Source organism: Adiantum capillus-veneris, chromosome 9, assembly GCF_014529385.1.
Source record: "Adiantum capillus-veneris isolate H3 chromosome 9, ASM1452938v2, whole genome shotgun sequence".
Taxonomy (NCBI): domain Eukaryota; kingdom Viridiplantae; phylum Streptophyta; class Polypodiopsida; order Polypodiales; family Pteridaceae; genus Adiantum; species Adiantum capillus-veneris.
Window position 1 is genome coordinate 56720216 of NC_140939.1, and position 9426 is coordinate 56729641.

The window sequence follows — 9426 nt, forward strand, 5'->3', positions numbered from 1 at the left end:
TTACAAAAATGACAAAAATGGTCATGCTTTAATATATGATTCATCAAGTGCGGCATTGGAAAGCTTTCTCTGACAGGCTACCTCGGAATGGAGGCAGGTGGGTTCGTAGACAGAGAAGAAACTATGGAACTAAAAGAGGCAAAGGGGTTTTGCCTGCTACATGCATTGCCATGTACACCTGGGAGTGCACGTATGTGTCTACCCATATAGGATTTGACCAATAAAGACGAGATTTTGACCCGGTGGTCCTGATCTCCGTACACCTCTGGACCGAGGTGTACGGAGATTGGGCAAGACTAGAGAATGCGAGGTAGTTTACATTGTGAGGAGTATATATATATATATATATATATATATATATATATATATATATATATATATATATTAAAACAACATTCATAATCATTGTAGATGGCAACGTCATCAACTAACATGGAGGAAAAGATTGCATGCTTGTGCACGCTCTGCAAGTATCAAATCCTGCAAGTATGTAATGAGCATGTGCACAAGTACGGAGAGTTTTCTAGAGAAACTGTACAGAATCTGCGATACGACTACCACGGAACGGGCATTGATTTACGCGACATAGCACCTACATCTGAGAGAGAGAGAAAAAAGATTATGCGTGAAGGTCCGACCAATATAGAGCCACGAATGGAAGGAGAAAAGGGCTTACAGACAGAAGACGACGGCATGGAGGAGATGCTGGATGCCTTCTTCCAGACAAGCGAGGAGAACGCGAACGACGCAGCACCAGAAGCCGTGCGCCTATCTCCTGAAGACATGTTGAGGAAGTTGGCACGTCAACCAATCTATGAAGGCGCCAAAATATCTGTGCTTCGTACTTGTCTGACGTTTTTGAATCTTCAGTCAGTGTACGGGTGGTCAGATGCAAGCGTCACTGCTTTGTTTAGGTACGTAATTTACAAAAGAGATTTTCCGATTGCAACGGTGATGTGCTCGGAGAGCTTTTTAATTTAATGTGGCTTAAACAGGTTATTGCGGGAGCAACTTCTCCCGGCTGGCAATGAAATGCCCCCCTCCAGGCTAGACGCAAAGCAACTTCTGACCTCAGTTGGCTTGGACTACAACAAGATTCATGCATCTCCAAATGATTGCATTCTTTTTCGCAATGAATTTGCAGATTTTCTGTCGCATCCTAAGTGCAGAGCAATGCGCTACAAACAAGATGCAGTTGGTGAGACAGTGCCAGCTAAAGTGTTTCGGCATTTCCCTATTATTCCTAGGATAAAAAGCATGTTTCGTTGTGGTTCCATTGCAAAGTTGATGCGGTGGCATTCTACGAATAGATCCACTGATGCAACATTTAGGGTGCCTGCTGATTCGAAGGCTTGGAGGCACATTGAAGATACCTGGCCACATTTTAAGAGTGAACCACGCAATTTGCGTTTGGGCATGGCAATGGATGGAGTCAATCCATTTGGCTTGAGAAGCTTGTCATGGAGCACTTGGCCTGTGTGCCTTATCAATTACAACCTCCCGCCGTGGCTTGCTATCAAGAAGGGTCATTTGATTTTAAGCTTGATTGTACCTGGTAAGTTCAAGGCAAAAAACATGGATGTTTATCTAGCTCCACTAGTTGACGAGCTCCAGGAGTTATGGCATGGGATCGACATAGTAGATTTGAACCAGTAGGACAACAGCATGCAAGGATCCATGGACTTCTTATGTGGACTATGCATGATTGGCCAGGATACGGAGAAGCTTCTGGTAATGGTTATTGATTTACAAAATTCTCGCTATTCGCAAGCCCTTTGCCTTGGCATGATTCATGCTTTGATATATGCAGGACTAACAACTTCGGGATACAATGCATGTCCAATTTGCGATCAGTCTTTGGATGTGCGCTATTCTACCTCTCTTCGAAAGACAATTTATCAAGGCCACCACAATTATCTTCTAGATGGCCATCACTTGCACGAAGGCCAGCTTGGTCGCGTCGAATGTCGTCCTATGCATGTACAAGAGTGGCATCGCCGATGGGAGCAACATGAGGGGCAACCTGTTCCAGGAATGAAACGTTTGTCCATTCTCCATACGTTGCCCTACTGGGGTGATCTACTAATTAACAATTTGCTGGATCCAATGCATATATTCAAGAATGTGGGAGAGCTCCTCTGGAAGACAATCATGGGAATGAAAGACAATCGAGCTTTACGAGATGATTCGCAGTCGGTTGGAAAGATGCCAGAGCTGTGGCCTTTCACCAATGCAGCTGGTCAAATAAAACTTCCAAGAGCGCCATGGGTATTGCTAAAAAATGAAGAGCGACAAGTGAAAAGGGTGATTTCAGAGTTCAGGACGCCAACAGGATATATGCGATGTCTCAAGACAGCATTCACCCGTGACAATCAACTGTCAGGGTTGAAATCGCACGACTGGCATAAGTTCTTGCAATTCACTCTTCCAATTGCGATCAAGGGGTGTTTAACGGAGGAAGTGCGGACCTGCATATACAAGATTTCAGAGCTAGTGCGGTGGATCTCTTCCAAGGAGATACGAGAGGAATCTATTGCAGTCGGAAGGGCTAACTCCATTGAGGCAGTTTGCATGATTGAGAAGTATCTACCCACGAGCTGCCTAACTATCCAAATGCACTTGCCCGTCCATGTAGTAGATGAGGTTGCAGTGGCAGGTACAGTCCACAGCCGTTGGATGTTCTTTCTAGAGCGGTTCATGAAAACACTTAAGGGTTTTGCTCGCCAAAAAGCGTGTCCAGAGGGGAGCATGGCAGAAGGATGGCTAGTGCAAGAGTCTCTTGTATTGACGATCGAATTTCTATCCGTTTCTGACCCAGAAATGCCTCGACTGTGGAGCGATGAGAGGTGCAAGACTTCTGGTCGCAATGCAACGGTACGCAGAGATGGAAACAAACTTGTGAAAATAGATTCTACAAAGACTTGGACAGATGCGAGGGACACATTTGCTCTCCCCGAACATTGCGAGCAAGTGGTCTTTGTACCGGACCCTCGAGAGCGACAATGGTGGTTTGTGGTTCAGGTTGCTCCAAGAAATAAACAAGTATTTGAAGGGCAAGATCTCCTGGAGGAAAGTCAGTCAGACGACGTCCATACTACTGTGACATTAGATGAGATGGACGAAGGTATGGCAGAGGAAGCTGACAGATATACGAGGGATGACGCAGAGGATCCAGAATTGACACTTGTAGATGAAGATGCAATGGATGAAGACAATCTGCCAGAACGAGTTGGAGCAGAGTTATGTTTTCAATTAGAGATAGACGATGATACGGTGCAAGATCTTATCGATGATGCCTCACTCGTCGAGGCCTAGGCCTGTAAGTGTTTGTGTGAAGACTTTGATTTAAAATTAAGCTTAAAGTTAATTTAAACAACTGTGTTCTGATGCTTTATTTTACTTTCTTTGTGCAAGACTTTAGTATGGCAGACGAGATTCCAGATCCCGCTTCCATGAGTGCAGATGCATTCATGGGCTTCGTTACACGGATGACGCCTACTCAGATGGCAGAGGCTTCTCAGTACTGGGTAGCCAGAGGCACGGGTACTACGCCTCCGGGATTCCCACCCGAGGGATCGACGCCTAGGGGGGGGACGCCTACGGGGTTCAGGACGCCTATGGGTACGACGCCTTCTTCTCCCATCACGGCCGCTTCCACACCTAGGGGTGGGGCAGAGGCGGGTACGTCCTCATCTCCGCAGCACAGGCGCACTCGTCGATCTTGGCGATCGTCAGGTGGAGGTGGTGGTTGCTGTGGAGGAGGGTCCACAGATGCTTCGACCCCTCCTCACTCACGACCCCCGTCTTACCTAGGCACACCTCTCGACACACCTCTTGGCACACCTCAGACACCTTGGGGGGCACACGATCCTAGTGCCTCCAAGCTCTATACTGTACGGGGAGATGGTTCTGTTGACATGGATAGAGTTGGGACTGAGATGCGACAGCGGATTTGCCAGCTCGTGGAGCTGCAGTTTTCGACCAGCATTCTGACGTCTTGGGATCAGCAAGAAAAGGAAAAAGTCACTTACATAGTGGAGACCATCCTGAGAGAGTACCAGCCTGCTCCGGGTTCTTCCGTTGTTTCGGCGCGGTGGATCAAGGGTGTTGCACGGGACACCATCAAACATCGACGAGATGCATCTCGGAAGGCTTTCAGGACCCGCTCGCCGAAGCCTTCAGACATCCCACACGAGACGTGGCGCAGATCAGGGAGGATGATTAGACAGCGGCCACGCGGTTCAGACAGCAGTGTGAGGCCGCGCAGGTACGACAGATGACTAGGGGGACATCTCATCTTGGCAACGGAGGCTTCGACACCTTTCGCTATGGGTTTGTGAGTTTCTAATCCAATCTTAACTATGGCGTTTTTTAAAACGCGATGAATCATGTATTCTTATTACTTTGATTTTTGTATAAACGCAGAATCTTGCGATGCATTGAGCTCCATCACGCGAGGAGGAGTCAGATGGATATCGCAGAGGTATCTATGAAGTACTGAATGATCTTGAAGCTTCAGGAGAGCGTGTAGACTGGGAGGCCTTACAGTCTCGCTGATCGCTTGAGGTGAGACGTTAATATGTGTGAGTTGATTTAATTAAGTCAGTATATGTGAAGTAATATCAATACTAATTTTGTGAGTTGTCCTATGTGTAGGTTGAGACGCCTAGTCATTAGTGGACCAGATTTCATCTATATGCTTTGTGAGACACACACACGCTTCTGTGTCTCTTTTTTGTACAAACAGTTAGTGTTCAGACAGTTATTGTTTCCCTTATGGTTATGATTATTGTCATTGTCATTGTATAGAAAGTTATTGTTTCTCTTTCTGGTTATGCTTATGGTTATTGTTAATTTTGTTTATGGTTATGGTTATCTGCATTATGGTTTTGATCAAAGTGATTATAGCCGGTTATGGTTTTAAGTTATGGTTATGCTTTTAAGTTATGGTTATGGTTCGTTATGGTTATGCTTTTAAGTTATGGTTATGGTTCGTTATGGTTATACTTTTAAGTTATGGTTATGCTTTTAAGTTATGGCTATGCTTTTCAGTTGGTACGGTTGTCTTTCATTGGCCTTAAATCTCATGTGAGATCCTACATGGATAGCATGTAGGAGGCGTATACATGATATGGTTTTTTTTGAAAAGTTTATGTAAAAACAAAAGGAACTCTGCCGAAATTTCTGCGCGCGGGAGCATGGTTGATATTTTGGTGCTGCTCGCTTTCTTGGGCAGAGGGCAGGAAGTCTGGCTGTGGCTGTGTTCATCTTTTAACTGGGCACAGGCCAGGCTACCTTCCCTCTGCCCAAGAAAATTTTTTTTTGCTATGGTCGTCGCTATATGCGTCGCTATGAGCGTCGTTATACGCGTCGCTATCAGCGTCGCTAATAGCGACTGGTTTCACAGCGACGCGTATAGTGACGCTCATAGCGATGGGCAGCGTTGATATATGCGTCGATAACACCTTCTTTTGTTGTAGTGAGCTCAATAATGAACATACAGACTTCATTGGATGTCCATTTCATATTCAAGATATTTATAGCTCACAAGGAACTACTATCACTTATGATAAGTACAACAATATCTTCATGGACCTCACTTTGTTGCAAACTAGAATGGTAGAGTTCTACAATATCACATTCAAAGAGATAGGTGGCATTCTACATTTTGTTTTGAAGCTAGATGAGTGTGAAATTCTTAAAGAGAAAAAGCTAGAGCGAGTTACAATCACATTAATGAATAGGGATCTTTCCAAATGTCCCGCTGATGACCCTGCATACTTTAGCATTCAATTAGAAACAAACATATGGTGGCTTGGTGCATTTCAGGTAATCCAGTTATCTCCAATTTTGCAGCTCTAGCAAGCCCTCTATTGTACCTAAATTTTAGATTTATTTTTCGTATCTCATAACGATTAATCTTGCAGGTAAAGAAAGAAGACCATGACATTTTATTTTGGGTGTTCCATCAAAACTCCTATTCCAGATATCATTGATAAGCAAATGAATCGAGGAGAGGTATTGGCTGTAGATGGGAGAGGAGACTTTCAAGTTCAATGGCATCTTGCAGGTGACCTCAAAACACTGAAGTGTATGTATAATTGAGGAATGGGTGCCATGGTAAAGTCTCCATGCTTGTATTGCATGGAGCCTGCAAAGGTGATGGATCCAAAGTGGTTGCAAAAGGCTCCTACTCATCACAATCAAGACTCTAATTCCAACCAGTTCTGGATATACCACTTATTAATGTCCATATTTGTACAATGCATGGTCTCTACCGAATTTTAGAGGAGTTGGTATATCTATACATTGGGTTTGCTTGGAAAATCAAAAAGTCATTTGAACGAAAAGTCGCTCTAGAGGCTTTGGGACTAGGTTTGTCAGATATTGGTCTACATGGGGGTTTTGTGAAAATCCAATGGGATGAAAAAAGGTCAACCAATGAGAAAGATGTACACTGCAAACCATCCATAAGTGGGGTCAAGGCACGCCGTTTTCTATCTAAACCTCAAGGTATGAAAGATGTGAAGCTAACAAACCGAGGGAGAGTATGTCACTCTACCTACATTAGCAAAGTTGAGTATATGCACTAGGAAAAACTTCTTTTAGCAGTGAAAGACCAAGAGCCAGCAACTCGCAATGCAAAGGGTGATATGAAATGTTATTTCAAATGTATGAGAATGATGATTGGTCGCAGGATAATCTCAACAAGTTTAAACAGAACCTTCAGCTACTACTGAAAAAATCCTTCAAGACAGCATGGACTGACACTCAAATCACTCATTACATGGTAAATTCAAAGCACCTCAGATAGTCTTAGTACTAAAATTGTGTTTAAATTTCTAAATAAATTTCTTGTTTTGCAGCACATTATTTTTAATCATTTGCCATACTTCATCCAAAAGTATGGGAATCCAGGTATATGGAACACCCAGGGCCTAGAGAAGTCTCATTACATGGCTAGAAATGCCTACTTCAGACACACACAACATGGAGGCTCTCGAAATAAGGCAAACAGTCTGAAGGAGTTATTTCAATGGTTTTATCGTAGAATCATTCATCGCATGTAACAAAATCAAGTATTGGCCTCTTCAGCAATTGTACAGGCAATCAGAAATTTGCAACTTCAGAAAAGCAAGCGAGCAGACGCATTCAACAACTCAAGTGCTCTTGAAAGTCAAATGAGGTGGAGGGAGACAATGCAATATGTCAATCATCGGTGGAACAAGAGAGTTAGAGTTTAGATGATCGGACGTACCACAAATACCTGTAGAATTAAATTCAATATGTACCACAACTATTTCAATCTTTTGATGATTTGCAAATATCATTTGGAACCTCGCCCTTGTATCTGATCATTAAATGTTTGCCATACTCTAAGAGTTTAGTAGGGTTTTCTTTCCCTAAAGATAATGCCATTGTTGTGTATGTGTAGTAATATGTTGCACGGCCTGCGGTATATCTTGGCTAGTAACCAAAACATTCTCTCCCAAAAACCTTGTCAACGAGGATAACTTTGTCAGCATTTTGTGGAAGCATTGGACCCCCTAAGAAGCGAGATAATGTCTTGAAATCATAGGTTGCATTATTCCCCTCTTGTGACATTCTATTGTGGAAGATTAGGATGGGTGCTTCACATACACTAGGAAGATATTGTCCTAGAGATGCATCCCTACCACGGAACTGTTTTCTTCGATGACGAAGAAAGTCATCCTTTTCAACAATCCATGATCGTAAACAAAAGAAGTGTTTGTGTATGTGTGTGTGTGTGTGTGTGTGTGTGAGAGAGAGAGAGAGAGAGAGAGAGAAAGAGAGAGAGAGAGAGATGTGGGGGAGGGGGAGGGGGGGGGGGGGGGGGGGGGGGGGGGGTAAGATTTTATACCATGAAACTCTCATCTTGCAAAAAAAGCTCATCCTTCCATAGGTTGACTGATCCGGTTGACTCCTGGGCTGGTCGCTTAAACCAATCCTCCATATCTTATTTACTAGTTGATGGCTTAAGATTATTTCGAATAGTTTGAAATGTGGCTTCATCAGGAAGGATTTCTTTATACTTTTCTGCCTTTTCAAAGCAGAGTTTAAGGAAGTCCAGTGGGTTACTGGAGATCTCCATTGCTTTGTCATCACTACTGTCATCTGAAACAAATCCATTCCTCTCCTCCTGATACTTGGAGATAGTAGCCAGTGCAAAGTCCTCCCGCAAACAAAAAATACTTTGTATATCATGAAGGAAAATGTATGACTTATTTCCAAATTTAAACTCTGGCACTCCTAGTAGCATTAAGGTGGCTTGTCGCTCATTGAAACCTGACACGTCTAGAGATAGTTTGATATCTGAGGTTTTCACTAAGAGAAGATTGCTTCGTTCCACCTCTTTTGCTTCTTCTTCAAGATCAATGGACTCCTCTATTTCCGTCACTTATTACAATATATTCCTTATTCTTTTCCTCTTTTTCATCTGCTGGTAAATCGTGTTCCTCCATGACCTCCTTAGGATCTTTCATAAGACTTGTAAATAATCCATTTAAAAATATTAGAAATCCAAAGGATTCTTGAACCAGCTTGCACTCTCGTTCATGTAAGCTGCACCAATGGGGAATGTACATAAGTGGCAGCTGATTATACTTCTTGTAAGACTGTCTTTTATGATCACAGTCTTTTAAATGGACTACCACCATTTCACCAACATTAACCCTGCCCTCTTGAGTGTCAAGCTCAAAGTTCTCTCGTTCCAGCTTCAAGTGTTCACTCTGTTCAGCTATAAACACATCAAGATTAAATGGAGCATTAAAAATGTACGAGATCGACCAAGTCAAACTTATCACCAGCCCCATACGAAACTACAAAATCTAAAAGCCTTTCATCAATCACTGTAGGGTCTTCATAAATAACTGCCTCTTCTTTCTTTTGGATTGTTGCAACACATTGGGCACTCTACAAAGTAGGTGCTAAAAGATCCACTTCTCTCTTAAGTGAGTTCGGTAAAGTAAATTTTGGAGTAGAAGGGGACTTCGTTTCAATAGATGGATCAGTATCAGGCTCCTCCAAACTCATTGCAGGCTCTGTACCAGATATATCAATGGGTTCTGTGAAGTCTACATTTCTCTTCATTGATGTTTTTAACAGCTCCGGCAGTCTTCTCGAAATGTTTTCTTGGCCAACGATGCGCTCGGGATCTATTTTCTGCCTCTTCCTCCTATGTGATCTTAATCCTGCTATTTATTTCATACTCACAAATATAAGTTTTATCAAATATAAATAAAAAGAAGAGCACCACATGATCATATAAGTTTTGAACAAACTATAGGTAGGTATCTCACAGTTATCCCCAACTAATCATATGGACAATAACATAAGATGATTAGCATGGATAGAATGCAAAACTGCTTTATAGTTGTGAAGAGCAAAAGCCATATAAGTGGATCA